Source organism: Bacillus rossius, chromosome 12 (genome assembly GCF_032445375.1).
Source record: "Bacillus rossius redtenbacheri isolate Brsri chromosome 12, Brsri_v3, whole genome shotgun sequence".
Taxonomy (NCBI): Eukaryota; Metazoa; Arthropoda; class Insecta; order Phasmatodea; family Bacillidae; genus Bacillus; species Bacillus rossius.
Genome location: NC_086339.1, coordinates 11072602 through 11100037, shown reverse-complemented (window position 1 = coordinate 11100037; position 27436 = coordinate 11072602). Strand labels below are relative to the sequence as shown.

At 37.4% G+C, this 27436-nt stretch overlaps 1 protein-coding gene and 1 long non-coding RNA gene across 3 annotated transcripts in view; one reads left to right on the top strand and one right to left on the bottom strand.

Annotated features, from left to right (window-relative positions):
* Window positions 1–27436, bottom strand: part of LOC134537515 (stAR-related lipid transfer protein 13-like) — a 525855-nt gene that overhangs the window by 212617 nt on the left and 285802 nt on the right. The gene's annotated exons all lie outside the window — the stretch shown is intronic.
* Window positions 10175–14956, top strand: LOC134537518 (uncharacterized). Its single transcript, XR_010075998.1, has 3 exons — window positions 10175–10586; window positions 11336–11435; window positions 13026–14956. It is a non-coding gene; the product is annotated as an uncharacterized LOC134537518 (long non-coding RNA).

The following is a 27436-nucleotide window of genomic DNA, read 5'->3' as shown; positions in this document are numbered from 1 at the left end:
TGTTTGTGTTGTTTTGTTTGTGTTGTTTTATTTGTGTTGTTTGTTTATGTGTTGTTTGTTTATGTGTTGTTTGTTTATGTGTTGTGGATTTGTGTTGTGTATTTGTGTTATGTGTTTTGTAATCTGTTGTGTTATGATTTATCTGTTTGTGATTTGTGATTAATATGTTTTGTGATTTATGTGTTTTTATGTGTTTTGTGATTTGTGTTGTAATTGTTTTGTGTTGTGTATGTTTTTATGTGTTTTGTGTGTTGGTAATTTTAGTGTTTTGTAATGTGTTGTGTTGTCTGTAGTGTAGTGTGGTGTGGTGTATGTAGTGAATTTGGTGTGTGGTGTGGTGTATGTAGTAAATTTGGTGTGTGGTGTGGTGAGTTTTTTGTGGTTTTATGTTGTGTGTGGTCTGATGTATAATGTGGTGTGTGATGTTTGCTGTGGTGATGCATGTGATGTGTGTTTTGTTTAGTATGTTTTGTGGGTGTGTTTTGTGTTTCGTGTTGTGTGATTGTGTTGTATGTTTTGCATTATATGTAATTTATGTTTTGAGTGTTTTTTGTGTTGTGTGTTTTGTTAGTTGTGTATTTTATGTGATTAGTGTTTTTGTGTTGTGTTTTTTTGTGTTGTGTGTTTTGTGTTGTGCGTTTATTGTGTTGTGTGTTTTTTGTTTTGTGTGTTTTATGTGTTGTGTGTTTTATGTGTTGTGTGTGTTTAGTGTTATTTTGCATTTTGTTTTATCTTGTGTAGTGTGGTGGGTTGTATGTATAGAATTTGGTGTATGGTGTGGTGAGTGTATTGTGGTATGATGTGTGTGGACTGATGTATGATGTGGTGTGTGGTGTCTGCAGTGGTTTTGCATGTTGTGTGTGATGTGGTGTGTTTTGTTTTGTATGTTTTGTGGGTGTGTTTTGTGTTTCGTGTTGTGTTATTGTGTTGTATGTTTTGCATTATATGTAATTTATGTTTTGAGTGTTTTTTTGTTGTGTGTTTTTGTGTGTGTTTTTTGTTGTTTGTTTTGCATATTATGTGTTTTGTGTTTTTTTGTGTTGTGTGTTTTAGTGTTGTGTAATTTTGTATTGTGTGTTTTTGTGTTGTGCGTTTTTGTGTGTGTTTTTGTTATGTGTTTTTTGTTGTGTGTTTTTGTGTTTGTTTAATGTTTTTCATGTTTAATGTGTTGTGTGTTTGTGTTGCATGTTTAATGTGTTGCGTGTTTATGTGTTGCATGTTTGTGTGTTGCGTGTTTATGTGTTGCATGTTTATGTGTCGCGTGTTTATGTGTCGCGTGTTTATGTGGTGTTTTGTTTGTGTTTTGTTTTTGTGTTTTGTTTATGTGTTGTTATGTTTTTGTGTTGTTATGTTTATGTGTTGTTAGTTTATGTGTCGTTTGTTTATGTGTCGTTTGTTTATGTGTCGTTTGTTTATGTGTCGTTTGTTTATGTGTCGTTTGTTTATGTGTCGTGTATTTGTGTCGTGTATTTGTGTTGTGTATTTGTGTTGTGTATTTGTGTTATGTTTTTGTAATCAGTTATGTGTTATGGTTTGTGTTTTGTGATTAATATGTTTTGTGATTTATATGTTTTGTGATTTATGTGTTTTGTGATTTGTGTTGTAATTGTTTTGTGTATGTTTTGTGTTGTGTATGTTTTTATGTGTTTTATGTGTTGGTAATTTTAGTGTTTTGTAATGTGTTGTGTTGTCTGTAGTGTAGTGTGGTGTGGTGTGGTGTATGTAGTGAATTTGGTGTGTGGTGTGGTGTATGTAGTGAATTAGGTGTGTGGTGTGGTGTATGTAGTGAATTTGGTGTGTGGTGTGGTGTATGTAGTGAATTTGGTGTGTGGTGTGGTGAGTTTTTTGTGGTTTTATGTTGTGTGTGGTCTGATGTATAATGTGGTGTGTGATGTTTGCTGTGGTGATGCATGTGATGTGTGTTTTGTTTTGTATGTTTTGTGGGTGTGTTTTTTGTTTCGTTTTGTGTGATTGTGTTGTATGTTTTTCATTATATGTAATTTATGTTTTGAGTGTTTTTTATGTCGTGTGTTTTGTTAGTTGTGTATTTTATGTGATTAGTGTTTTTGTGTTGTGTGTTTTTGTGTTGTGTGTTTTTTGTGTTGTGTTTTTTTGTGTTGTGTGTTTTTGTGCTGTGTGTTTTTTGTGTTGTGTGTTTTATGTGTTGTATGTTTTATGTGTTGTGTGTGTTTAGTGTTGTTTTGCATTTTGTTTTATCTTGTGCAGTGTGGTGGGTTGTATGTATAGAATTTGGTGTGTGGTGTGGTGAGTGTTTTGCGGTATGATGTGGTGTGTGGACTGATGTATGATGTGGTGTGTGGTGTCTGCAGTGGTGTTGCATGTGGTGTGTGATGTGGTGTGTGTTTTTTTTGTATGTTTTGTGGGTGTGTTTTGTGTTTCGTGTTGTGTGATTGTGTTGTATGTTTTGCATTATATGTAATTTATGTTGAGTGTTTTTTGTGTTTTGTGATTTTGTGTTGTGTGTTTTTGTGTTATGTGTTTTTGTGTTGTGTGTTTTTGTGTTGTGTGTTTTTATGTTGTGTGTTTTTATATTGTGTGTCTTTGTGTTGTGTGTTTTTGTGTTGAGTGTTTTTGTGTTGAGTGTTTTTGTGTTGAGTGTTTTTGTGTTGAGTGTTTTTGTGTTGAGTGTTTTTGTGTTGAGTGTTTTTGTGTTGAGTGTTTTTGTGTTGTGTGTTTTTGTGTTGTGTTTTTTTGTGTTGTGTGTTTTTTTGTTGTGTGTTTTTTTGTTGTGTGTTTTTTTGTTGTGTGTTTTTTTGTTGTGTGTTTTTTTGTTGTGTGTTTTTTGTTGTGTTTTTTTTTGTTGCATGTTTATGTGTTGCATGTTTATGTGTTGCGTGTTTGTGTGTTGCGTGTTTGTGTGTTGTGTGTTTGTGTTGCATGTTTATGTGTTGTTTTGTTTGTGTTGTTTTGTTTATGTGTTGTTTTGTTTGTTGTCGTTTGTTTATGTGTCGTTTGTTTATGTGTCGTTTGTTTATGTGTCTTTGTTTATGTGTTGTGTATTTTTGTTGTGTATTTGTGTTGTGTATTTGTGTTGTGTATTTGTGTTGTGTATTTTGTTGTGTATTTGTGTTATGTGTTGTGTATTTGTGTTGTGTATTTGTGTTATGTGTTTTGTAATCAGTTATGTGTTATGTTTTATGTGTTTGTGTTTAGTGATTTATATGTTTTGTGATTTATGTGTTTTTATGTGTTTTGTGATTTGTGTTGTAATTGTTTTGTGTTGTGTATGTTTTGTGTTGTGTATGTTTTTATGTGTTTTGTGTGTTGGTAATTTTAGTGTTTTGTAATTTGTTGTGTTGTCTGAAGTGTAGTGTGGTGTGGTGTGGTGTATGTAGTGAATTTGGTGTGTGGTGAGTTTTTTGTGGTTTGATGTTGTGTGTGGTCTGATGTATAATGTGGTGTGTGATGTTTGCTGTGGTGATGCATGTGATGTGTGTTTTGTTTTGTATGTTTTGTGGGTGTGTTTTGTGTTTCGTGTTGTGTGATTGTGTTGTATGTTTTTCATTATATGTAATTTATGTTTTGAGTGTTTTTTTGTGTTGTGTGTTTTTTTTGTTGTGTGGTTTTGTGTTGTGTGTTTTATGTGTTGTGTGTGTTTAGTGTTGTTTTGCATTTTGTTTTATCTTGTGCAGTGTGGTGGGTTGTATGTATAGAATTTGGTGTGTGGTGTGGTGAGTGTTTTGCGGTATGATGTGGTGTGTGGACTGATGTATGATGTGGTGTGTGGTGTCTGCAGTGGTGTTGCATGTGGTGTGTGTTTTGTTTTGTATGTTTTGTGGGTGTGTTTTGTGTTTCGTGTTGTGTGATTGTGTTGTATGTTTTGCATTATATGTAATTTATGTTTTGAGTGTTTTTGTGTTGAGTGTTTTTGTGTTGAGTGTTTTTGTGTTGAATGTTTTTGTGTTGTGTGTTTTTGTGTTTTGTGTTTTTGTGTTGTGTGTTTTTTGTTGTGTGTTTTTGTGTTGTGTGTTTTTGTGTTCTGTGTTTTTGTGTTGAGTGTTTTTGTGTTGAGTGTTTTTGTGTTGTGTGTGTTTGTATTGTGTGTTGTTGTATTATGTGTTTTATGTGTTTGTTTTATGTGTTTTTTTAATAATGTGATTTGTGCTATATGTGTTTTGTGTTGAATATTTTGTGTTGTATGTGGTTTATATTGTATGTGTTTTATTTGTTCGGTGTGTTGTGGTTTTTAGTGTTGTATAATACCTTTTGTGTTGTCTGTTGTGAAGTGTGGTGAGGTGTATGTAGTGAATTTGTTGTGTGGTTTGGTGTTTTGTGGTGTGATGTGGTGTGTGGTGTTTGCTGTGGTGTTGGATGTGGTATGTGTTTTTTTGTATGTTTTATTGTTTTTTTGTGTTTTTTGTGTTGCATGTTTTATGTGTAGTGTGTTTTATGTTGTATGTTTTTTGTGTTGTATGTGTTATGTGTTGAATGTGTTTTGTGTGTTGGTGTTTTTAGTGTTGCGTAATGCATTTTGTGTTTTCTGTAGTGTGGTGGGGTGTATATAGTGAATTTGATGTGTGGTGTGGTGAGTGTTTTGTAGTGATATGTTGTGTGTGGACTGATGTGAGATGTATGTGGTGTTGGATGTGGTGTGTTTTGTTTTTGTGATGTGTTTTCTATTTTGTGTTTTATGTGTGTTTTGTGTTGTCTGTTTTGTAGTGTGGGGGATTATATGTAGTGAATTTTTGTGAGGTTTTTTGGTGAGTGTTTTGTGGTGTGGTGTGGTGTGATGTGGTGTGTGGTGTGTTGACTGATGTATGATGTGGTGTGTGGTGTTTGCAGTTAAGTTTGATGTGGTGTTTGATGTGGTGTTGGATGTGGTGTTGGATTGGTGTGGGTTTTTTTTTGTGTTGTTGGATGTGGTGTTGGATTGGTGTGTGTTTTGTGTGGTGTTGGATGTGGTGTTAGATATTTTTGTGTGTGTATTGTGTTTCGTGTTTGTGTTTGTTTTGTGTTGTGTGTTTAGCATTTTATGTGTTTTGTGTTTGTTTTGCGTTTGTATTGTGTTTCGTGTGTTGTGTGGTTTATGTGTTGTGTAGTTTATGTGTTGTGTGTTTTTGTGTTGTGTGTTCTTGTGTTTTGTGTTGTAATTGTTTTTGTTGTATGTGGTTTATGTTGTATGTTTTTATGTGTTTAGTGTGTTTGTGTTTTTACTGTTGTGTAATGCATTTTGTGATGTCTGTTGTGTAGTGTGGTGGGGTGTATGAATGAATTTGGTGTGGGGTGTGGTGAGTGTTTTGTGGTGTGATGTGGTGTGTGGTCTAATGTATGATGTGGCTTGTGCTGTTTGCTGTGGTGTTGCATGTGGTGTTGCATGTGGTGTTTGATGTGGTATGTGATGTGGTGTGTGTTTTGTATGTTTTGTGGGTGTGTTTTGTGTTGAGATTTTTTGTGTGTGTTCTATGTGTTGTCAGTTTTGTGTTGTGAGTTTTATGTGTTTTGTGTGTTTTATCTGTTGTATGTGTTTTGTGTTGTATGTGTTGGTGTTTTAGTATTGTTTAATGCCTTTTGTTTTTATGTGTTTTGGGTTTTAGTGTGTTTTTTGTGTTTGTGATTTATGTCTATGTGTTTTATGCATTGTGTGTCTGTGATTTGTGTGTTTGTTTTAAGTGTTTGTGTTTGAAGTGTTTTTGTTTTAAGTGTTTGTGTTTTAAGTGTTTGTGTTTTAAGTGTTTTGTGTTTTTTGTGTTTTAAGTGTTTTGTGTTTTTAAGTGTTTTGTGTTTTAAGTGTTTTGTTTTTTAAGTGTTTGTTGTTTTTATGTGTTTGTGATGTATGTGTTTTTTGTGTTTGTGTGATTAGTGTTGTGTAATGAGTTTTGTGTTTTTAGTGTTTGTTTTATGTTTGTTTTATTTGATGTGTTTTGTGTTGTATGTGATTTGTTGTATGTGTTTTGTGTGTTGGTGTTTTTAGTGTTTGAAATGCATTTTGTGTTTTCTGTAGTTTAGTGTGGTGGGGTGTATGTAGTGAATTTGGTGTGTGGTGTGGTGTGTGGACTGATGTGTGATGTGTGTGGTGTTTGCTGTGGTGGTGGATGTTGTGTGTGTTTTGTTTTGTGTGTTTTTTGTGATGTGTTTTGCATTAAATGTTTTATGTGTTGTGTGTGTTTTAAGTGTTGTGTGTGTTTTATGTGTTGTGTGTGTTTTGTGTTGTGTTTTATATGTTGTGTGTTTTATGTGATGTGTGTTTTGCATTATATGTGTTGAGTGTATTGTGTGTGTTATGTGTATATGTGTTGTGTGTGTTATGTGTATATGTGTTGTGTGTGTGTTATGTGTATGTATTGTGTGTAATATGTGTTGTATGTAATATGCGTATGTAATATGTATTGTGTGTGTAATATGTGTTGTGTGTGTAATATGTGTTGTGTGTGTAATATGTGTTGTGTGTGTAATATGTGTTGTGTGTGTAATATGTGTTGTGTGTGTAATATGTGTTGTGTGTGTAATATGTGTTGTTTGTGTAATATGTGTTGTGTGTGTAATATGTGTTGTGTGTGTAATATGTGTTGTGTGTGTAATATGTGTTGTGTGTGTAATATGTGTTGTGTGTGTAATATGTGTTGTGTGTGTAATATGTGTTGTGTGTGTAATATGTGTTTGTGTTTTATGTGTTCTCCTTGGGGAGGGGGGAGGAATGCCGCGAAGGAGGCGCCAGGCCGTTTGACGGCGGCGCGGCGCAGAGACTCGCTGTGGTAATGGTCACGTGACGCAACAATCAGGCGCGTTGACCTGGTGGGGAGGGTGGTTTGCACGTAGAGCGAGGACCGAGAAGAGCAGCCACCCAGGGAAACAACGCGATAAGAAAACTACTACACATATACGAGTGGGGTCTGTTTTTTTGGTGGTTGGGGGGGGGGGGACAGAAGGAATTAAGAGTTAGCAATGCCGATAAGTTTTTTGGTTTCCGGATTAAGTTTTTTTGGCTTCAAACAACAGGTACCGATTCCTGAAAGCACTTAAAAGGAACTTGCATGACACCTTTATCTATGTTTCTCCGCCACTTACTATTACGGTCAACGCTCAGTTCTCACAGTTGTGTCCCTATGCCCTACGATAAGACAGCGCGCCCAGTTCAGAGGCGACACCGCGCTAGAAGTACAAGCGAGCGTCGCGCTTATCACCCCCGCCTCGCTAACACAGGGGAGCTGGCCTTATTAGTTTTATTTATTTATTTATCGTATTTATTGGTGGCGAAGTTAGAGCGCTGAGATTTTACTTGTACTTAAACACATCAACAGATTCTCTACACAAAACATGTTGACTTTTTTTATTTTCTCTTCGTTACCAGTAGAATATTTAAGTGCTAGTTCTGAAATTTCAACTTGATAACTATTCGATGTTATGTCACTAATATATTTACTGAGGCACAGGTGATAGTAATTACGAACACTTGCGTAATTTATATTATTTTCCGTACAAATTACGGGAAAACCATAAAAGTTGATAGATATGAAAGATCTTAACAAATCATGTTACCAAAAAAAAGTTTGGTAATAATGAAGTTTAATGATACTACCATGCTGATGTGTTGTTAATATTTTTTTTTTAAATATTGCTTCATCATGGCAGTTTTACATTTATTTCTAGCGAGTTATTTTCTGTAACAGGCGTTAGTCTTAATACATCTACGGTTTGTTTTGCTAACCGAAGTGACTTCAAATTTTGAACAGACTTTACAATGGACTAAGGGCCTGTCTACAATAGTGGGCGGTCCGTGTCCTTGTCCAAATGTGAAGGACGTCACATTGTCGCACGGAAAACTGTCCTGTCTACAATTGTGATGTCCGATGTAGAATTCTATATTCACTTCGGCGCAGTAAATGTTTTTCGATTTTTTTTTTGTTTATTGTTTTCATGCAATTTTTTTTTTTTTTTTTTTCAAACGGGAACAGGAAACTCGAATATCGTGTCTTGTTTGCGGTTCTATGTTACCAAAGGACAAATATTGGGACAAAAGGTTCTAGCTGACCAATGTACCTATTCGGACCATATCGCCTTCACCACGAATGACGTCAGAGAGTTACGTGAGCTTATCAGTGATCGGTGTCCGTCGTTTTAACAGTTTACGACGTTTGCAATTGCAGACGGGGCCTTTTACACATCCAATGCTCCGCGTGGAACAACGAACTCTGGTGCAATTCACGAGCCCATAGAACACGGCGGTCGACAGCCACGTGACAACGGTCGCGCATGCGCGCCGGGTCGGTTGTAAAAATAACAGGCGCTGGCATTCTCGCGTACTTACCGCGCGGATGGTGGACGAAGGGGGGGGAGAGAAGAAGTTCTCTCTCTCTCTCACTCACTTTCTGGCGGGCGACTTTCTCAAGGTCGTCTACCAGGCTGGCAGATAAAGCACACGCTGGAAAGACGATCCCTATTCTCACTCGCCAGCGAGGAATGCGACGTACCCCGCGGCGGATGCCGGAAGCGCCCGAGATCGGCCGAGGACGCCCGAAGCGGACGGGAGGAGAGACTCCCGCGCGCCCGTGCAGCGGAGGAGAGACTGCTTGTTCGCTCTCTTCGTGTTGTTGTCCGCGGCGCGGCGTGGTTCGGCCGGCCGCCGCCAGGATGCGCGCGTGTGGCTCCGCGGAGCGTGACAGACGGGCGGGCCCGACTGCCGTGACGTGACGTGACGTGACGTGCGTGAACTAGCGATGAGGAGCGTGCTGCGCAGTAGACACCTCTCTGGCTCCATCCGTCGAACGAGTCACTCGCCAAAACAACCATTGAAAAACACACGTCACAGATGGACGCGATTTTCACAGTCCTGAAATCAGGGACTGATAGGGGAAGGCATTTTTTCGCGAAAATATATGAACGCCTATTAGACTGAAACAAGATATACCCGCACCAGCGTTTTTTTTTTTTTTGCCAAGATCCCTTGCTGGTGATAGTTGTTTGCTCATCTTGGTGGATGGTTTTTCAAAACTTTGTTTATTTCTTCCTTTGCGTAGTATGAAAAGTGAAAATATTATAAAAGCTTAGGAAAGTAAGGTGTGGAGCTTGTTTGGTAGCCCGGAACAGATTGCGTCGGACAATGCCACTTATTTTACTAGTAAAATTTTTGAAGTCGTGTGCCTCGATTGGGGTATCAAACATATCACTACCAGCCCTTATTACCCGAATCCAAATTTAGTGGAAAGAATGAACAAAAATATCAAGATCTCTCTTACTATTTTTCATCAACGCAATCAGCGTTTTAAGTGGGATAGTATCATCCATATTTTAAATTTTGCTTTCAATATGACTGTGCATAGCGGTACTAAATTTACGCCGTCAGAAATATTTTTGGGGAGAAACGTACCGCATCCTTTACTTAACTGCTAGTGTTTGCATCCGAAATGTTTGAGTACTCAGTCCTCGTCTGCTGGAAAAAATGTGGGGCGAAGCAGCTGATAATTTGCAAAAAAACTTAAAATAAAATGAGTACATATTATAACAAAGGACGGGTGAATAATGAATTTAAGATAGGAGATGAAGTTTTATGTAAGCAATTTGTACTAAGTAATAAAGCTATGTACAAAACTGCGAAGTTAGAATATGCGTATGATGGACCTTTCAAGATCATTAAGTTTTTGGGACCTGTAATCGCTCTGTTGCAAGACGTCGAAAGGCTAAATAAGATTTTAAAAAAAGGCCCATTTAAGCCACTTAAAGAAATTTGTAAGGCGGGACCTAAATGTCTGATTTATTTTTGGGTACGTCTTGTTGGATCGAAGTGTCTAATTTATCGATCCTGAACTGTTGGACTATACCATTTAAATTTTTGCTAATATCATGTTTTTGGACTGATGTACGAAAATTTGGAATTTTTTTGTCTTAGCTTTTAAGATTTACCTGCTGATATGTAGTTATTTGTAGTGCTATCTAGTCATATCTTCTATGTGCTTTGTGATGTTAAGGTTTTCTAATCTTTTATATTTTTCTTAATCTTAACTTTTCCTATTTGTATATTTTTTTCTAGGTCTCTTTTGAGCTAAGCAAAACATTTTTAGTTACTAAATTTGTAAACGTAATGTTTGTCTCACCTATCAAATTGGTGTTTATCTTCAACTAATTTATCTACCAAAGTTTTTTTTTTGTTAGGGGCTGTTGTAGCCACCAGGCCACAATTATTATTATTTTTATTTTGGCTATTCTGATTTTTCTCAATTATTTCAATTTTAAATTACAGTTTTAATCTTTAAAAGTCAGTCGCAGTATTTTTAATTATTTAATTTTTGTGAATAGTTCTTTTATTTATTATTCATTTGTTTGGTTTGATTCAGTTTCTTTCATACTGTACATCGATATTTGTTCTATGGCCGGCTACTGGGCGCGGTATCGTCGCTTCCCGGTCTGACGTCACCAGCGCCATAGCGCGGGTGTGGGAGTCGGCTGTGAGCCTCGGGGAGCGATGGACTGCGAGTCGCCGCCGACGCACGTGCGGAGGAACTACGCCGCGGGCAGAGGTGTATAATTCCTTCGACACAGCACCAGGCAGTCCGTGCCTGGATTGGCATGGACGAGGCCGTACCTTCAGCTGCTACAAAAGGAAGTGCCTCGCAAGAGAATACTTCGATAAGGTAAAGAAAGAGGCGACACTTAGTATTGTTTGGATTAAGCACAAATCTTAATTTTTTAAGCACTATTAGTTCACGTGCGTGTGTTAATTAACTATGTCTATGCTATTTACAATTACGTTGAGCAAAGTTAAGCGGTCCCGCAATTTCGTACGAAGTTTAAATTTACGTCAAGAATCTTTAAAATTTGAACTTTGTCTGGAAATAAGTTTGTCAGTGGAACTCAATATTTTTGTCAGAACACGTAAATAAGATGCAATCACAAATTGTAAACACTCATGAGGCACTGGCAATTATGAGCAACACTATTTTTGTTATAAACGAGGGAATGACAGGAATTCTAAAAAGAGTACACTCAAAATTCACAAATCTAACTAATTACTTCAAATACTTTCGGGAGGCCATGATTACTAAGTTTTCAGGAATGGTTCAAGACATAGGATATTCATTTCAGTTTCAGGTACTGTTGACCTCACAATCAGCCAAACAAGCTCATACATTTACAAGATTAGAGATTCTGGACCAGTGCTGGTCGAATAAGATACCTGCCATTGCAGTTACACCAGCTCAGTTGAAGGAAAAATTAAATATGCTAAATGTAATTCTTAATAGGGATTGTCAATAAGTGTGTCAGAAGTTCAGAAATACTTTAATTTACCCATTTGTAGATGTCAAGTTCACAAGGAAAATTTATACCTTCAAATTAAAGTACCCATTGTTAAACTAAATTCCAATATTGATGATTGTTTCAGTTCGTCGCAGACCCATTTCATTGGAAGAACTCAACGTGTCATTTGGACCATGCTCCAAATTTTCTGGCAGTGGATGGCGACCATCTAATCACTATTCAAGGTAGAAATTTATTGGATTGTAGACCATTTGAAGACAAATAGTGTTTTGTTCCCAGTTTCTCCGGAGACTCCCTAGGTAGTTCTTTGTGTCCAAAGGCTCTTTTTCAAGGGATTACAGTTGAAAACCTTAGTAAAACATGTGCTTTTCGATGCCATTCCGAAAAACCAATTGATGATCACTCAGGCGGGACCAGAACGTTACTTCCTAACAAACCATTCAGGAAAATTAGAATTGCAGTGTATGAAACACAACAATGAATCTTTATTTTTAGGAAGTGGAGACATCCTCGGAGCTTTGGATATATAAGTACCTTGTGATTGTCGTTTGTATTTAAACCAAGAACTTAAGATTAACGAGCTGTACCCATGTGATTCTTTAAGGAAATCTAAATTTCAATTAGTACACGTAATACCCGCTGCTTGGACGAAATTACGCAAATTGAAATTTTTCCCTCATCCTAAGTCAACGCATACAGTTTTTCCATCTTTAATGGATTGTTTAGATGAAAATTGACCAGCTTTAATACCGCATTTAAATTTTTCTTTGTCCAAATTTGGAACTCCTTCAGACCCGATCATTTAAGAGAACCAAAAAAAATACCTAGATTTTTTATTAAAAACTTGCAGAGTATTGCTCTTTCCATTGTAAGTATTACTGATTATTGTCAAAAATCCGTATCTAGTAGGGATTGGAACGCTACCAAAAGCATCCGCCTTGGACAATGTTACTACGCTTGGCCTAGAAATAAGTGTAACTTTGATTACTATAGTTGTAATATTTGGAATGTTATTATTTCTGTTACTAAAATATCTGAGGAATATGAAACCCCTCAGTGGACCTGTAGAGATATCAGCTCCCGTAGCACATTGTTTGTTCCTTCTACCAGTGGAACGGTAGAATTAAAGGAAATACTAGCCAGAGATGACTGTTGTGTAGCAAAGTTATCCAGTTAAACTGGTGAAGAATTTAAAGTAACCATCTCTGTTTGTGATGATACGTAGTAAATTAATTGTGTTTCATGTAAAGCTTTATCTATGATTAGAGAATTAGAATTTTAGTGATGTTGAGGTGAAGGGGCATGCCCATATAAATACCAAATAACGATGGAAGGAGGATACCAGGTTTAATAATGGGAATTATGACGACATGAATAATAAAAAAAAAGTGTACAGCAAGATAAGGTCAGTGTAGTTATGAACCTTATGAACTTTCAACCTACACGCGGGCGCATTCAAGTTTTTGTTAATCTTCCTCTTAAGTACCTTACCTTATCCTTCGTCTACGAAATGTGGGTAGGCTTTTCAAGATTTTAATATTGCTGAGGAGTTGTGAGTTTTTTATGAATAGTTACTTGTTTTAAGAATCTTAACAGTTTTTTTTTAATACCTGGTATTGCCCCCCTTGGTTAGTTGTGTTGATCTCTTGTCTAATTCATGATAAACAAATGAAAATACGTCATTGATTTAAAGAAGATAATTAAATTGTTTGATTTGTTCACTTTTACTTGGATATTTGAGAGTTTTTTTTTTTGTGTATTATGATTTGTTTGTAATTGTATGACTCCTAATGCTGCTCATGTACTTTGTGTAGGGAAGGTGTCGTGTACCGGGGATGACGAGCAGTTGGGGCGAACGACATCGAGATGCACCGGCTGGGAGAGGAAGAGTTTGAATGGGGGTGTGATTCTGCAGCTCACGGTTCCGCATTCTGTTCCTGCCTCTGCCCTGAGTTGGTGCATCTCTTCCGCCGTCTCCCTCCTGGCTGCTTGCTGTCCCAAGCAGTGCTAGCATGTGAAATTATGTAGACCGCACTTGTCCCTCGAGAAGAAATTGTCAATAAGTTATAATAGAATTTAGATATTATCTTTGAAAGATTTGTGCAATGGGAGTGCACGACTTGATGTAAGCTTTTGGACTTACACCATTGCTAAGCACATACAGACATACATGCATGTGCTTAGCAATGGCGTATGTCCAAAAGCTTGCATCAAGTAGAATTTAGAGTTGGTATTTATATGAAAGCATCAAACAGTGTAATCACTATTTTGAATTTATGACTGTTAATGGATCACATTGATGTCTTATAGAAATGATAAAAAAAATTTTTTTTTTAACTTTAAGAAGTGAATTTGAGCATTCCCAAGCATTGTTGTAAGCTTGTGGGATACAAGCTCCTGCCGCCCGGGGTGATGTCACGTGGTTAAAAATTATCATTAATTAATTATTTTATTTGTCGGAAAGAATATTTAAATCTTTTCTCTAGTTCGGGACTTGGTTTCCCTCAAGCTCAGATGTTGTAACACCGCGGGGCTGGGAGAGTGCGAGTCATGCACGTATTTGTCTGGTGGCGCAGGGGTGACCGCGTTTCAGCCAGGCCAGCTGACGCGTTGTTGTGCTGCGGTTCTGGAGAAATTCGGCGCAGGCTTGTTTACCGTTCTTTTGAGGCTAGCTGAGAGCGCAGATTGTGCGCAGTCGCTGTGCGCAGGCGAGTGTCGCAATCTAGCGGCCGGTTTTCTGACTACGTGGACATCACAGCTTGGAGTAGGCGCGCGCGGCCGGCTTGTTTTAATAACTTCACGTTTTTGGGAAACACAGGAAAACTTCCCGTCAGGATGTTTTTTCCCGTTGGGGTTTTGGGGCCAAGTAATTTGGTTAAAAGGGACGTGAAATGTTTCTTCGCGGCTGTAATCCTGTGAAAGGCTGTTATGCTGCCCGGCCGTGCCTCGTAGGAGTGAGGGTTAGGTGAGTGAAATGGCGTCTGGATGATGCCTTGGTCTTAGTCTTCCACAACTTATGTTTCTTCGTAGTTAACTTTAAAATTCACTTTTGACGTGGTAGTTGCTCTTAAATAATTTTTGAACAATGGTTTACTACATTTTAATGAGGTCAGAACTAAAGTTTTTTTTTATTTTCTATTATAAGCTCTGTAATTCGTTTGTATCACGATCCTTTTCTTACGTGTTTATGATGACGTTATCGAACTAAACTGAGTAATTTTTAAAGTATTTTTCTTGTTAGTGAATGTTCTTGATAATTTTAATACTGAAGTTGCGGAATAACTATTGACGTTTGGCATCACTAGGTGGCATGGAAACTTATGATAAGAATAAATTAATTATGTTTGTGGGTTGAATAATGTAATCATAATAACTACTGGTTTACTTTACAGCGACCAAGCGGCTTATTCCTTTTATTATTGGGTTAACTTTGTTTATGAGTGTTTTCCTCTCATGTTGAAAGGAAAGCTTGACTGTGTTTATTTATTTATCTATCTGTATGTATTTATTTATTGTAGAGGACATGGAAGGTTCCACCTCATTTGTTATCACTATTTGTTTTCTTAATAAATGTTATGTGTTATATTGTTTTCAGGGTTCTTATTTTTCTCAGTATCATGATTTTTCAGTTCTTGTACAAGGATAAACCTACTAAAATGATTCTAGTGCCGAGAAGCTCTATGGTTAGTTAAAATAAAAACTTTATTATTTATCTGAGCTACACAAGAAGAGAAACACCCTCCCCCCCCCCCCCCCCCCAGAAAGTGAGACGTGACAATATAAATACGGTTGGTAAATTATTAATTCAATAAAATTATTCTTAATCAATACTTAAGTTTTCAATATTACCATAAACATGTGTATACAATTAATTATTTAATTTAGTAAAATAATATCTATATTTTTTTAAAATTAATAATGATAATTAATAAAGGTGATGAATGTTTATTCTAACTGATTAATTTTAATTGCATATTAAATTATAATGTCAAACGTATCATTTATAATGCAAATAAATTATGCATACGAGAACATAAACTCACGTACCTACATAAATACACTTGAAAAAAAGTGTATCACTAATATTCGCAAAGAACAAAAGTTTTTAATGATATGAACCAGTATTCAATAATAATCATTAAAGTGTATGATTTAAAAGCGCACATATGTAATTTTTATTTGTGTGTAGCCCTTTTTTTTTTTCTTCATCATGTCAGTTCTTGTTTGCATGCTTCGCGCTCATCGTAAAAAAATTCACTGTCACCGTGTTTTCATAACGCGCCTACAAAAGTATAACTTAAAAAAAAAAAGAAATCTTTTGCTATTATTATTTTCTTTTGTGAAAAAAAAAAGGGTGGGGAATGTAGAATGTAATCGCCAAAACCCAGGTTACTGGGCAAGTTTTGAGGGAAAGGAGTTGTGTTGTCAGGTTGGTAAATTTAAAAAAAAAAAAAAAGAAGAGTGTGAAAAGTGTGAAGGATTTAAGATAGTAGTATGTATATTGTGGAAGAAAATGTGAGAGAAAATAAAGGTGATATAGTTTGAGAAACTGTGATAGTTATTTGAAATAACAGGGAAGTAGGTCGTTCTCTTTTGGACTACAATTACTGACACGGCAAGTATCTGGCGTGGTCGGAAAAGACGCTGTCAGGCGGCCAGTCATCGCCGCTGAAGCTGTCCGCGGCCGGCGGAGGAACAAACAAGAAGAGATGACTCACGCTAGCAGCTCTTCCCTCCAGTTGGTAAACAAACTAATAACGTCCGCCAACTAACTCCCTCCCGCACTGGAACCAACTCATCTCCAGGCGCTCCCCCCCTCCCTTTCTAGAACAGCTGGCGGTGAGTCTGTCCCCCCTCTACCCCCCCCCCCCGCAACAAGGGCTTGCTCTTTCTCCGCACGTCCAGCTTACAGCAAGCTTGCTACACTTGGGGATCATTGTAAAATTACAGACTTTCCTTCGAACAACGTGTCGAAATATTCTTCATCCCTACTTCTACCGCTCTACCTTGCCCGTTAGCTTTGAATATATATACTGTATAGAAGTCGCCAGCCCAGGTTAAAATTTCTAATACGGTTTTGAGGTAGTTGGTTAATTCACCGCCGCAATCGCCACCATCTCTAGGGCATCGACTTGTGGTGGTCCCTAGCGGACAAGTGTCAAACTCTTCAAACACCCCTTCCCCCTCTTGTTGAACGACATTGAGCTACAGTGAATGATAGGAGGGCGGTGCGGGGAATGACAGCGGGCGACAGTGCTGCTCTCTAACGTGTAAATAACAACTAAGACGATACAGGGCGTTACGGCAGCGCCCTGCAGCGGTGAAGTTCCCAAGCTGCTCATCATACGCTTCTGAAAAACGTAGAGTAAATCCTATCCACTCGCGACTTCTATACAGTATATATATTCAAAGCCGTTAGGTTAGGTAAGCCTTTGGTGCAAGGTGAGCAGAGGAAGCCCAAGGAACATGGGCTCAACAATGTCTCTTCCAACAAGCACAAAGGGGGCCGACTGAATGCTGCCTAAGAACAATAGGTGCTTAACTATGTATATAAGTATATATATATATATATTAATGGTCAAACAAAATTTTTTGCTGTAAAAAAAAAAAAGATACATTTTTCAGAGGGCAGCCATATTACAATTTACTTTCGTTCCTTTATAAATAAGTATAAATTACAAAACAAAATTACAGTTATAAATATAAACTCTTTAACACATCTGACATGAGTATTAGTAAATATCGTAATTGATCATAAGTTTATCTCTCTCTGGGGCCCCAACTAGTAGTTAAATCAAGAAAATAATTAATTATTGTACAAGACAATTAAACATTTTTGTTAGGTCCGGATTCGATTTTAATTTGGGCAGGTTAATGGATCGAAAGAGAAATTTAATTGTCCGAAGAATGCATGCTGCATGCGGAGAACACAAGAGTAACTCTTATCCGGTGCACATCCTGAGGCCGTAGGAGAGAGGAGGGAAATCCACTCCTAGTAGATAATCAGGTATTCATTTCAGACACGGCTCGGCCACACCAGGACGCCCACCGCTAAACAGATGGCAAGTCCATAAATAATTAATTGAGCATGAAAATAATACTTTAAACACGATTCTCAAAGGAATCGTGAAATAACTCGCCCCTTCAGGCGGTTAGATGCACTTGAATTACTTCATAATTTTGTGATAGAGCAGAAGCTACAACTAGAAAATGTTCATTATGGCTGCCAAGACATGAAGGCAGATACAGCAAATTGCTCGGAATTTAGAGGTGACCAAAGAGTCACCACTGTATAGAACAGTGCAAAACAAAAGTTCAGTTCCTTAATACCTATGACATAATGCCTTACAAAGAAATACATTAAATAAATACCTTTTGATATTTCAATAGTTCATACCATATTGTAAGTTCAGAAATACATTACAAATTTCAGATATCATAAAGCAAAAGATTACAAACAATCCACCATAACAGTTATATTATTTTGTCTACAGTAACAAATATATTAGGAAATATAAATGATAAAAAAAAAATAAGTAGCTCTTCAGTTTGCCTTTAAAACCAAAAATACAATATGATATTGAGCATATACCCAGAAAATGCTGAATAGTGGCACACTATATTAATATTATAAATTCTAAAGTGTGTTTGTCTATCCTTCTTTCACGCAGTAATAGAGCTACGGATCGACATGGATTTTTTTTTGCAATAGATAGTTTATTGGGCCGGAGTGACATAGACTGCATATAATTTTATGAATTTCCATCCCTAAGGGAGTGAAAAGGGGGTAAATTCAGTTTTACGATAGACAATTATAGGAGGTATACCATAGACACACAAACAGCGAGTGTGTGTCATTTCTCTGTGCCCGCCACACGGTCATACAGTAAGGTCTGGAAAATTCCTTACCTTCTCCGTGGCGAAACCCATCCGCTTGGAACTTCCGTCAATATATGGCGTTGCTTTGAATTTGTAGCGCGCTATCGTTTGACGTGTCAGTCACGTCATGCCTTGGGGTTTACCCGCCTTCACACAAAATGAAGCTGAAGATTGGCGTCGCGGTTTTGCTGATGTTGTAGCCTTCATGCACCGAGGCACTGCAATCGGTGGGATTTTGAAATCAAAAATAGTGCGTGGAGTCCCTCCGCGCGGAAGAAGTGAAACTTCGTTAAGTGGAAATGAAAATAGGAAGGGGCAGAAATTTATTTTTAGTGAAATCATATTGTTTCTTTAAGACAAACTTTATTAACATTGCTTACAATGCATAGCAAGAATACCACGCGCATGTGCTTGGGATCTACCGACTCACTCTCTTTCTCTCTCCTACTTTCTACCTTTGTGTATCTTTCTTTCTCTCTCCCTCTTGCGTTGGAATATTGGACGCTACTCGTTGCTAACGCTCGCGCATGCGTTCGAGTGCCACGCATTCACTCTCACTCTGTCTCTTTCTATTCCCCCTCCCCAGGAGCGTTGAACGTTTAACGCAACCTTGTTGGAAGTCGCATTAGAAGTTTCACTTCAAAAATTTCCCGTTTTTTCAAGTGTATGTCGCGGAGTGGCTACTATTGAACCATTTCCTAACGTGCTGGAACCGTGACGAACAGAAGTTCACTGATATTTTCCTTGATCACACCGACTTCTGACATTACGGCACCACGTGTCTCCCATTGCTAATTGTTTAGCGTTATTTATGCAAATTCATCACTATAGGCCTACCTCTCTCGTATTTGTTGTTCTGTCACAAAATTTTCAACATGTATATTTATTAAGTGTGATATATTGGGCGTAAAAGGTCGCGCAAGTGTGTGTAATTGTTACTGCTTGCGCGTATTTTTTTACAGCAATTATATCACACTTAGAAAACATCCATTGAAAAAAATGTGTAACAGGACGACAACAAATTCAAGAGAAGTAAATTTACAGAAATATCCCTTAACTAATAGAAATGACGAGAAGATGAAAAAATAAATCAACATGGCGTGTGGTCCTCGCCTTAACGAGCGACAAGCGCACAGCTCTGCGTTCTATTTCGATCCAAAACACAGGTAGAATAAATATAGTTTAAAAAACTAAAGAAACATGCTTTTAAAGATTATCAAACTAAAAAGTAAAAAATAATTTTAGAATTAAATGTATGACAATAGTATATAAGCAATACTAGTATAAATGAGAAAAAAGCTTGAGGCGCTTTGTGCCATATTTTTTGAATATTAAGCGCCCCATGCTTTTTTCTCATTTATACTAGTATTGCTTATATACTATTGTCATACATTTAATTTTAAAATTTTTTTACTTTTTAGTTTGATAATCTTTAAAAGCATGTTTCTTTAGTTTTTTAAACTATATTTATTTTTAACTTTTTAGTTTGATATTCTTTAAAAGCATGTTTTTTAGTTTTTTAAACTATATTTATTTTTAACTTTTTAGTTTGATATTCTTTAAAAGCATGTTTTTTTTTAGTTTTTTAAACTATATTTATGTATAATTATCATAGGGAAATGAGTTACCGACACTACCTATTACCATCTGAGATAACTATTTGGAGTTGCAACGTCACAAAGAAATGGTAAAGTCTCTACGAATCATTTGCAGTTAGATGTATGGATATAATATTAGAATTTACCGGGGAAAAAAAAACATTTTTTTTTTCGGCGTGGCCGGGAGTAGAACCCACGATCGCTGAATCCGAAAGCTGACGTCACTGAAGTCGCGCGCCTTAGACCGCTCGGCTAACGAACGTAATGAAATGGGTGGGACATTTTACAGTGATGAGTCACTCACTCTTAGTCGAAAGAGTTACAGACGGACAGACAAACATACAGGTGAAGCTAATATAAAGCATGTAAAAAAAAACTTTAACGAATTAACTGCTGAGCTCGTTAAACAAACTATATTTAAAACAGTCTTATCACAAATGTCTTGAATGTGACAGCGAGATATTACTGTGCTGGGAACAAAATAAATTAAAACTTTGATTTTCCTTAAAGAAGTATCTCATTTTCGAGCTTTTAAAAAGTCTCTCTCTCACCGAAACTGCCGTTGCTTATTTAAATTACTTTTTTTTTTTTTTTGTTGAATGAACGGAAAAGCATTCTAAGTATTGCACCGCTCTTTGGAAAGGCTTAATGGAAATTCATCTGCAAGAAGCTGTCATCTGAGTGTTTTATATTTCGAGGGGGGAAAATTCAAGGAATGGAAATTGTAGGGGAAAAAAAAATTTGAGAAAAACCTCATCAAAGAAAACTTAAAGTCAAAGGACAAGTTAATACGCCAGCTGATCTTCCTCAAGGCTGAAAATGCGAGTTCAAGCGAGAGGTAGAGATGAAGAATTATGGAACATTATTTACAACTACGAAAATGACGCAGTTTAGGGGGGGAACAGGACGATTGTGCGATGCTCATTAAGTAAAATAATTAAACACGAAGGTGAGTATGTTAGTATTAATTAAAGACTGTTCTTTTTTAAAGTAAAACTAGCAACCATGTTGGGAACTAATAAAGTTTTTTTACAAAGTTTTACAGACGCATCAAGACTTCCAATAATAATAAATTAAACTAGATCATACTCATATTATTTTGTAATCACTAACTGGAAGACTTTATTTTAACTACAAAATTGTTTTGTAATCACAGCCAATATATGTTTTTTATTAAATGTATCCTCAAACATACAACCTACATCGCGGAGGCATACAATATATCTTTACTATTTTTTTTATTTGTATCAAGACCAAATAAAAATCACAATCACTCTTGGGTTCCTCTTTCTATTTTTTTTTTTAATTTTCATGTAATGAAGATATAGGGCCTGTCATTTTAACAACACTACATTCCAACAAACCCTTAATGAGCATACAAAAATAAAACTAATCTACTTACGTGTCTGTATGAAAACGAAGAATTGAGCATTTGCTTACCTGCAAAGAAAGAAAGAAAAACATTATCTCCCAAGCGTTTGACAACCAAAGATACGAGAAAATATAATATTTTTAAGAATTAAAAAAATGAAAGTATTATATTTTAAAATTAATTTAAGATACACACACACCAATCAAAAATACATACATATATATGTATGTTTGCATATACATACAATATTCGTAAAGAATGCATACACAAATACAAAAACCATTTTTTTTATACATTTACGAAACAAAATTCCCTAGTTCCATGTAATATTTCAGCTTAAAAATCAAAGATTTTTTTAATACAGTGTATTTTTTTTTTTAAGTTCTGGTCATAATAGGAAGTTAGTTAAAGGTATTTGCTAATTATTAAGTAACATCATATACATGCTAACCCTACTGGGGAAAAAAAAATTGTGAGCAATTGCTTCAGAGATGTGTAACATCTATCCTCGGCTAACGAGCAAATACACGTGTTCTAGTGTTGCAAATGCACTAAACGATAATACGAAACTCGGACAAGAAAATTTAACGTAGAATTATTTGAGTGTGTTAAATATAAGCAAAACGTGTTTTCAACTACATTTCCTCACCATTCGTTGCCGGAGCAGCTACGTCGGCTATTGAATCATTTGATTAGCGGACAAAAAATTTAAACTGTATAACTAAACGGCTCCAATAAACGCGGGAAAAAAAAAAACTAAACCCTTGTTCCGGACCTGATTTTCGACGAGGAATTTTAACAAAAAAATATTTCATTAAAAAGTTAACACCATAAAGTTTCCGTTTGGAATTTTTTGAACTTTGGTTCGCGCCATCCGCCACAGACGGCAAGCACCGTGGTCACGAATTTCCGTTCCAACCGCGACTTCCGTTCCATTCGACTGTCACCAAATGCCGTGCACCGAGAGCTAAGGTGTCGCAACGTCAAAAAAAAAACTTTCCCCGCGGGACTTGGAAAAAACACCTACCATTACTTCGACCGCACCAAAAAAAAATACGTGGTTGTTCGTGCGATCGGCTGCTCGCCCCGTGATTGTTCGCAAGTGGTTGGTTGGTTGGTTGGTTGGTTGGTTGGTTGGTTGGCTGGTTGAATGGTGGATTTGTTGGTTGGTTGGTGGATTGGTTGGTTGGTTGGCTGGTAGGTGGATTGGTTGGTTAGTGGGTTGGTTGGCTGGCTGGTTGGTGGATTGGTTGGTTGGTTGATTGGTTGGTTGGTTGGTGGATTGGTTGGTGGATTGGTTGGTTGGTTAGTGGGTTGGTTGGCTGGCTGGTTGGTGGATTGGTTGGTTGGTTGGTTGGTTGGCTGGTTGGTGGATTGGTTGGTTGGTTGGTTGGGTTGGTTGGTTGGTTGGTTGGTTGGTTGGTTGGTTGGCTGGCTGGTTGGTGGATTGGTTGGTTGGTTGGTTGGGTTGGTTGGTTGGTTGGTTGGTTGGTTGGTTGGTTGGTTGGCCGGCCCGGCAGTGGACCGCCGGCTGCAGGGCGTGGTTGGTCTCCGCAGGCAGAAGTGCCCGGCCCCAGCCGTGGAGTCGGAGGGGCGCTCTGGAAACAATGGGGCTGTCCCCCCCCCCCTATACCCACGGGGCGAGACTGAACAATGGCCCCCGAGGTCTGGACCAGCGGCGGAGCAAACACTGTGCCTCTCCAGCAGCAGGCCTGGCTCCACTCCGTACAGCTCACCCAAAAAATAAAAAAAAAATAAAAATTGGTTTTCTGTAAAGTCGGTTTACGGACGATAGTTTAACGTGACGTCATGACAAAAAATTGATGAAATGATTGCATACTTTTATGAATAAAATCGAATCATTTTTATTTTAATAATAAAAGAATAAATACTTGAAATTATACTAGTAATCAGATTCATTTTCTTACGTACATTTTACGTAGAAATTATTTCATATTACACATTTATAAACAAAGTTTTAAGTTTTCACTTCTGTCGGTGCGGCGCAAGCGTACAATTGGCGTAACGGGACCCAGCGTAACGGGACAATGTGCATAAAGGGACACAGCGTAACGGGACAATGAGCGCAACGGGACACAGAATAACGGAACAATGTGCGTAACGTCTAATAAATCAATGAACGTCGGTTGCACGCACGAAAAAATGTCCCGTCACGTCAAAAAAATTTATATATTCATTTTAATTTTATAACAGTTAGGGTGGAGTAAGGGAGTCTTAACAGTACTCGGCAGATATGTGAAACATCTACCCTCGGTAACATGCAAATTGGTTATGTTCTCGTGTGTTGCAAACAAGACTCGCAACACGTAACTGGGAACACGGAATTCAAACGTGGTATTCTTTAAAAAAATAATTCCGAGTGTGATGAATTCAAGCAAACATGTGTTTTCAACTTCATTTCTGGACGCGAATCACATGTACTTTCCTCACCTGTCGCTAGAATACGCTGCTCGGAGCAAAGATAAAAGAACAAAAAAGACTTCATTAAAATACTAAACCCTGGCTTTGGACCGGATTTTTCGACAAGGAATTTCATTAAAGTACTGTACATCGTGTAAAAATTCATCAAGCAGTTAATACGATAAATTTCCCCTTTGGCTTTGTGAACTTTGGTTTGCGCCATTCGCCACAGATGGCAGCACCGTGATCACACATTTCCGGTCCATGTGCCTTCTTTTTCATTCATGATATCACTTTTGCCAAATGCCGTATACCGAAAGCTAAGATGTTTACACATCAAAAATAGAAATGTTTAACACAGTTATGAAAAAACATACATTACTATTGACACTAACGCACTGACATATGCACTAACATACACATGGCAGTTGTTAAATTATTACACTTTGCATCACCCATCACTGTTTTTTTTCTTCCAATTTTAGGACTAGGGAGGAAGGATAAAGCCCCCGAATTCCCCCCTCCACAAAAAATTTTCTGCGTCCAACACTGTAAATCAAACTTATTTTTTAATATTTAAATACCCAAACACAACAATAGAGAATATGGCGATATGCTTAGAAAAACACGGACACCACTCATGGAAAACAAAACACTAGATCTCGGTTTTAATGTTATTAGATAATATATAAGTTTAGTTTTGTTGTAAGCTTATGTTGAAATATGTTTATTCGCGGCTGCATGAATTTGCGAACTGCCTGATAAACCCTGACTGTGGAAATACATGCACAACTTGCTTCCTTAAGTCATGCTTTACTGACTGCACTTTAAGCACTTAATACGCAGTGGAATTTTGATGATAAAACTTTAACTAGCTTTATTATAAATAAACACTTATGAACTTACGTGCACGCATTTATATATGAACTTTCACGTAAAGCTTGTATAATTTATTATGTAGGTAACTGCTCCCTTATGATGGCGACTGCAATGTCGACCGAAACGTCGGTGAATTATTCGCCAAGGACACGGCTACAACCCAGAAGACAAGCTACTTAATTTATTATGTGTTTATTTCTGTACTAAGTTAAGTTTTAGATAGCACGTGGTTTTCCGTGGTATTTTAAGTTTAATTTCGCTATCAAAAGGGTTACGAATTTTGTCGAGCGATTCGTGTCGCTTAATTTTGCGTAAACACTATCAAACTCTTATCAGCAACATATCCGTATTTAAATTTGGCTGGGGACACGACAAAGCTTGTTGAATTTATAATAAAGAATCTTTGCATTTACAAGAGTTTTTAAAATGTATTCATTAGCTTTTGGTTGGCGAATAATCTCGCCCTGCGCGTTATGGTAAAAGGCTGAGGACTCGCTATGCGATTTTTAATTATTTTCCACGAGATCCAGTGCGCCTCAATGTAAACGTGAATTTGTGCAGTTGGTACAAACAGTAACGCGATAAAGTCGTTAATAAAAAATAAATATACTCAATAAATAAAACTAACACCGATGACTGACTGACAACGCACAGCTTAAACAGGTGGGTCTGGAAGAATGAAATTTAGCATAGGAGTTATTTATATATCGTATGTGAGCACTAAGTAGGGTTAAATAGAGGACGAAAGTTTTTTTTTTTAAGTTTGAAATATGAAAATTGGTGTTTGGGCTTTCAAAAATAGAGGATCAAATACCTTTACCGAAATATTATGCCTTTAGCTAGAGGAAATTTACATTTCATGTTGCCGATGGGCTACTAGCAAACAGTCAACGGTAGCAAACGAGGGAGCGGGTCTGGCTTGTACTTGGTCCGCTGTTGCGCGCAGCGGAGGCGGTCGCGCGTGAGGCCTACCGCTCAAGGGACCGGCAACAATGGCCACGTTCTACGGAGGAGAGGGGGAGATAACACAGAATCGGTTCAACAAACCGCCACACAGGCGGCGCAGCAGGCCGGAAAGGCGGGCGGGACTCTCGATATAGACTATCGACGCGCGGGAGAGCATCGCAGGATCGATACTCGCGCCGACACCGCGCCCACCCCGACAGAGACGCGAGCTCGCCAGCCTTCTTGGATCGATACCTTCTTTTTTCTCCTAGAGGAAAACATACATCGAATAACATTAAAGTAAACTGACCAGAGCAAAGGTCATATAGAGCCTACAAAAAAAATAATTCAGTAAAACACAAACCTTTAACTACTAGAACAATTTTTTTTTAATGGCCAGGGATATAATTATAAATATTCATGTAAAATACAACGTACGGTTTCCTAACAAAAAAATTATCAAATAAATGCATTTAAATATTTAATCGATTACAGGTTTTCAGCAAGGTACGCGAAAGGACAAATTAAGATAAACAGATGCAGATGGGTAACTTATTCAATCAGTCCAAACAGATGCATAGATGCCTGATGTTTTTATGTAAGCGCGTTAGAAATTATACTTACTTGGCGTAATTAAAAAAAAAACACTAACTTTAATTTTGCAAGCAACTAATTAATATACATAAAACAATAAAAGGACTGGAGTGATATAATAAATACGGCGGTGAAGTATAAATTCAATCAAGTTAAAAATAATTGTATCAATAATCAGTATATAATATTAATATAAACACGCGTACAAAATTAATTATTTAATTTAATGAAACAATCCAGATTATTTTATTAATACTAAAAACCAATAAATACGCTGAAAGTATATATTAATTATATATTAAATAATAAAGTGATAATTCTAAACGTAAATAAATTATACGTTCAGGAACAAAACCTCACTAACATAAACATACTTGAATAAGTTTATAATTACAATTCATATCGCTAATCTTCACAATAAATAAATGTATTCAATATTAATTACTAAAGTATATGATTTAAAAGCACATTCATAATTTTTATTTGTACGTAGCCTTTTTATTTCTTTTCGTATGTAGCCTTTTTTTATCCTGTGAAAATTTAGTCGCATGGTGCGCGCGCATCGTATAACTTAAAAAAAAAAGCGTACTCTCCAATCAGTTTATTCAGAAATGTTATCCGCCAATCAGTGATATGCTGACGGTAGTGGTAGGATCACTCGCCTCTGGCCAAGGGGCGCTGCTCAAACACCCGGATTGCTCACACGCGGGTAACGCCACTGTATTGTCGTGAGATCGCCTAGTCACGTATGTGCTGGTGCTATAAGCGCGACATCGCCCCTAAGCGCAACACTGTGGACTGGCGCGCATTCTTCTCGATATGCATAGAGCAAACGTGAGATCTGAGCGGTGACCGTAACATAATATGACCCGGGGGGGGGGGGATGACGATAAAATGTATAATGCAAGGTCCTTGAGTGCTTTCAAGAATCTGTGCCGTGTTTTTGGGCATTTTCACTCTTCTAAAAATACAGTTTAAGACAAAAAAAAGACTGAAAATAAGGAAAGTGAACTACTCATCCACCCTCAGAGTATGCTTAAATGCTTAACGTAAACAGACCCCAGTGGGGTGTCTTGAGCAGTTTTCAAATCTTCAAACCGCGTGTGGTTTTATTCTGAAGATCTGCACACCGTATGTGTGCCCGGGAAGGTGTAGGGGATATAAAGGAGGGCGGGGGGGGGGGGCGGCTTATGTACTTAAATCCCTAATGATCTTTTAAGACGACGAGATGTGTAGCTGTATTCAATTTCGTTTCCATAACGACCCACACTGCCTTCCAACAACGGGACTGGATACAGGGAGGGAGTAAGAACTGTACACTGATACGCTTGTTGTATGCTGCTAATTGATCACGTTGCTTGCATTGTTTACGGGACCCGCGGTGCAGTACTTCGTTGTTTGCGAGGCCTACCAAACACGGTTCACTGTTTACGCGGTGTGCTGTACGCGGCCCATCGTTTACGCGGCCTGTTGTACAAGTGTCTACACCACACGACCCTGAAGGACACACTTCCCACACCCAATGAAGGTACATGCA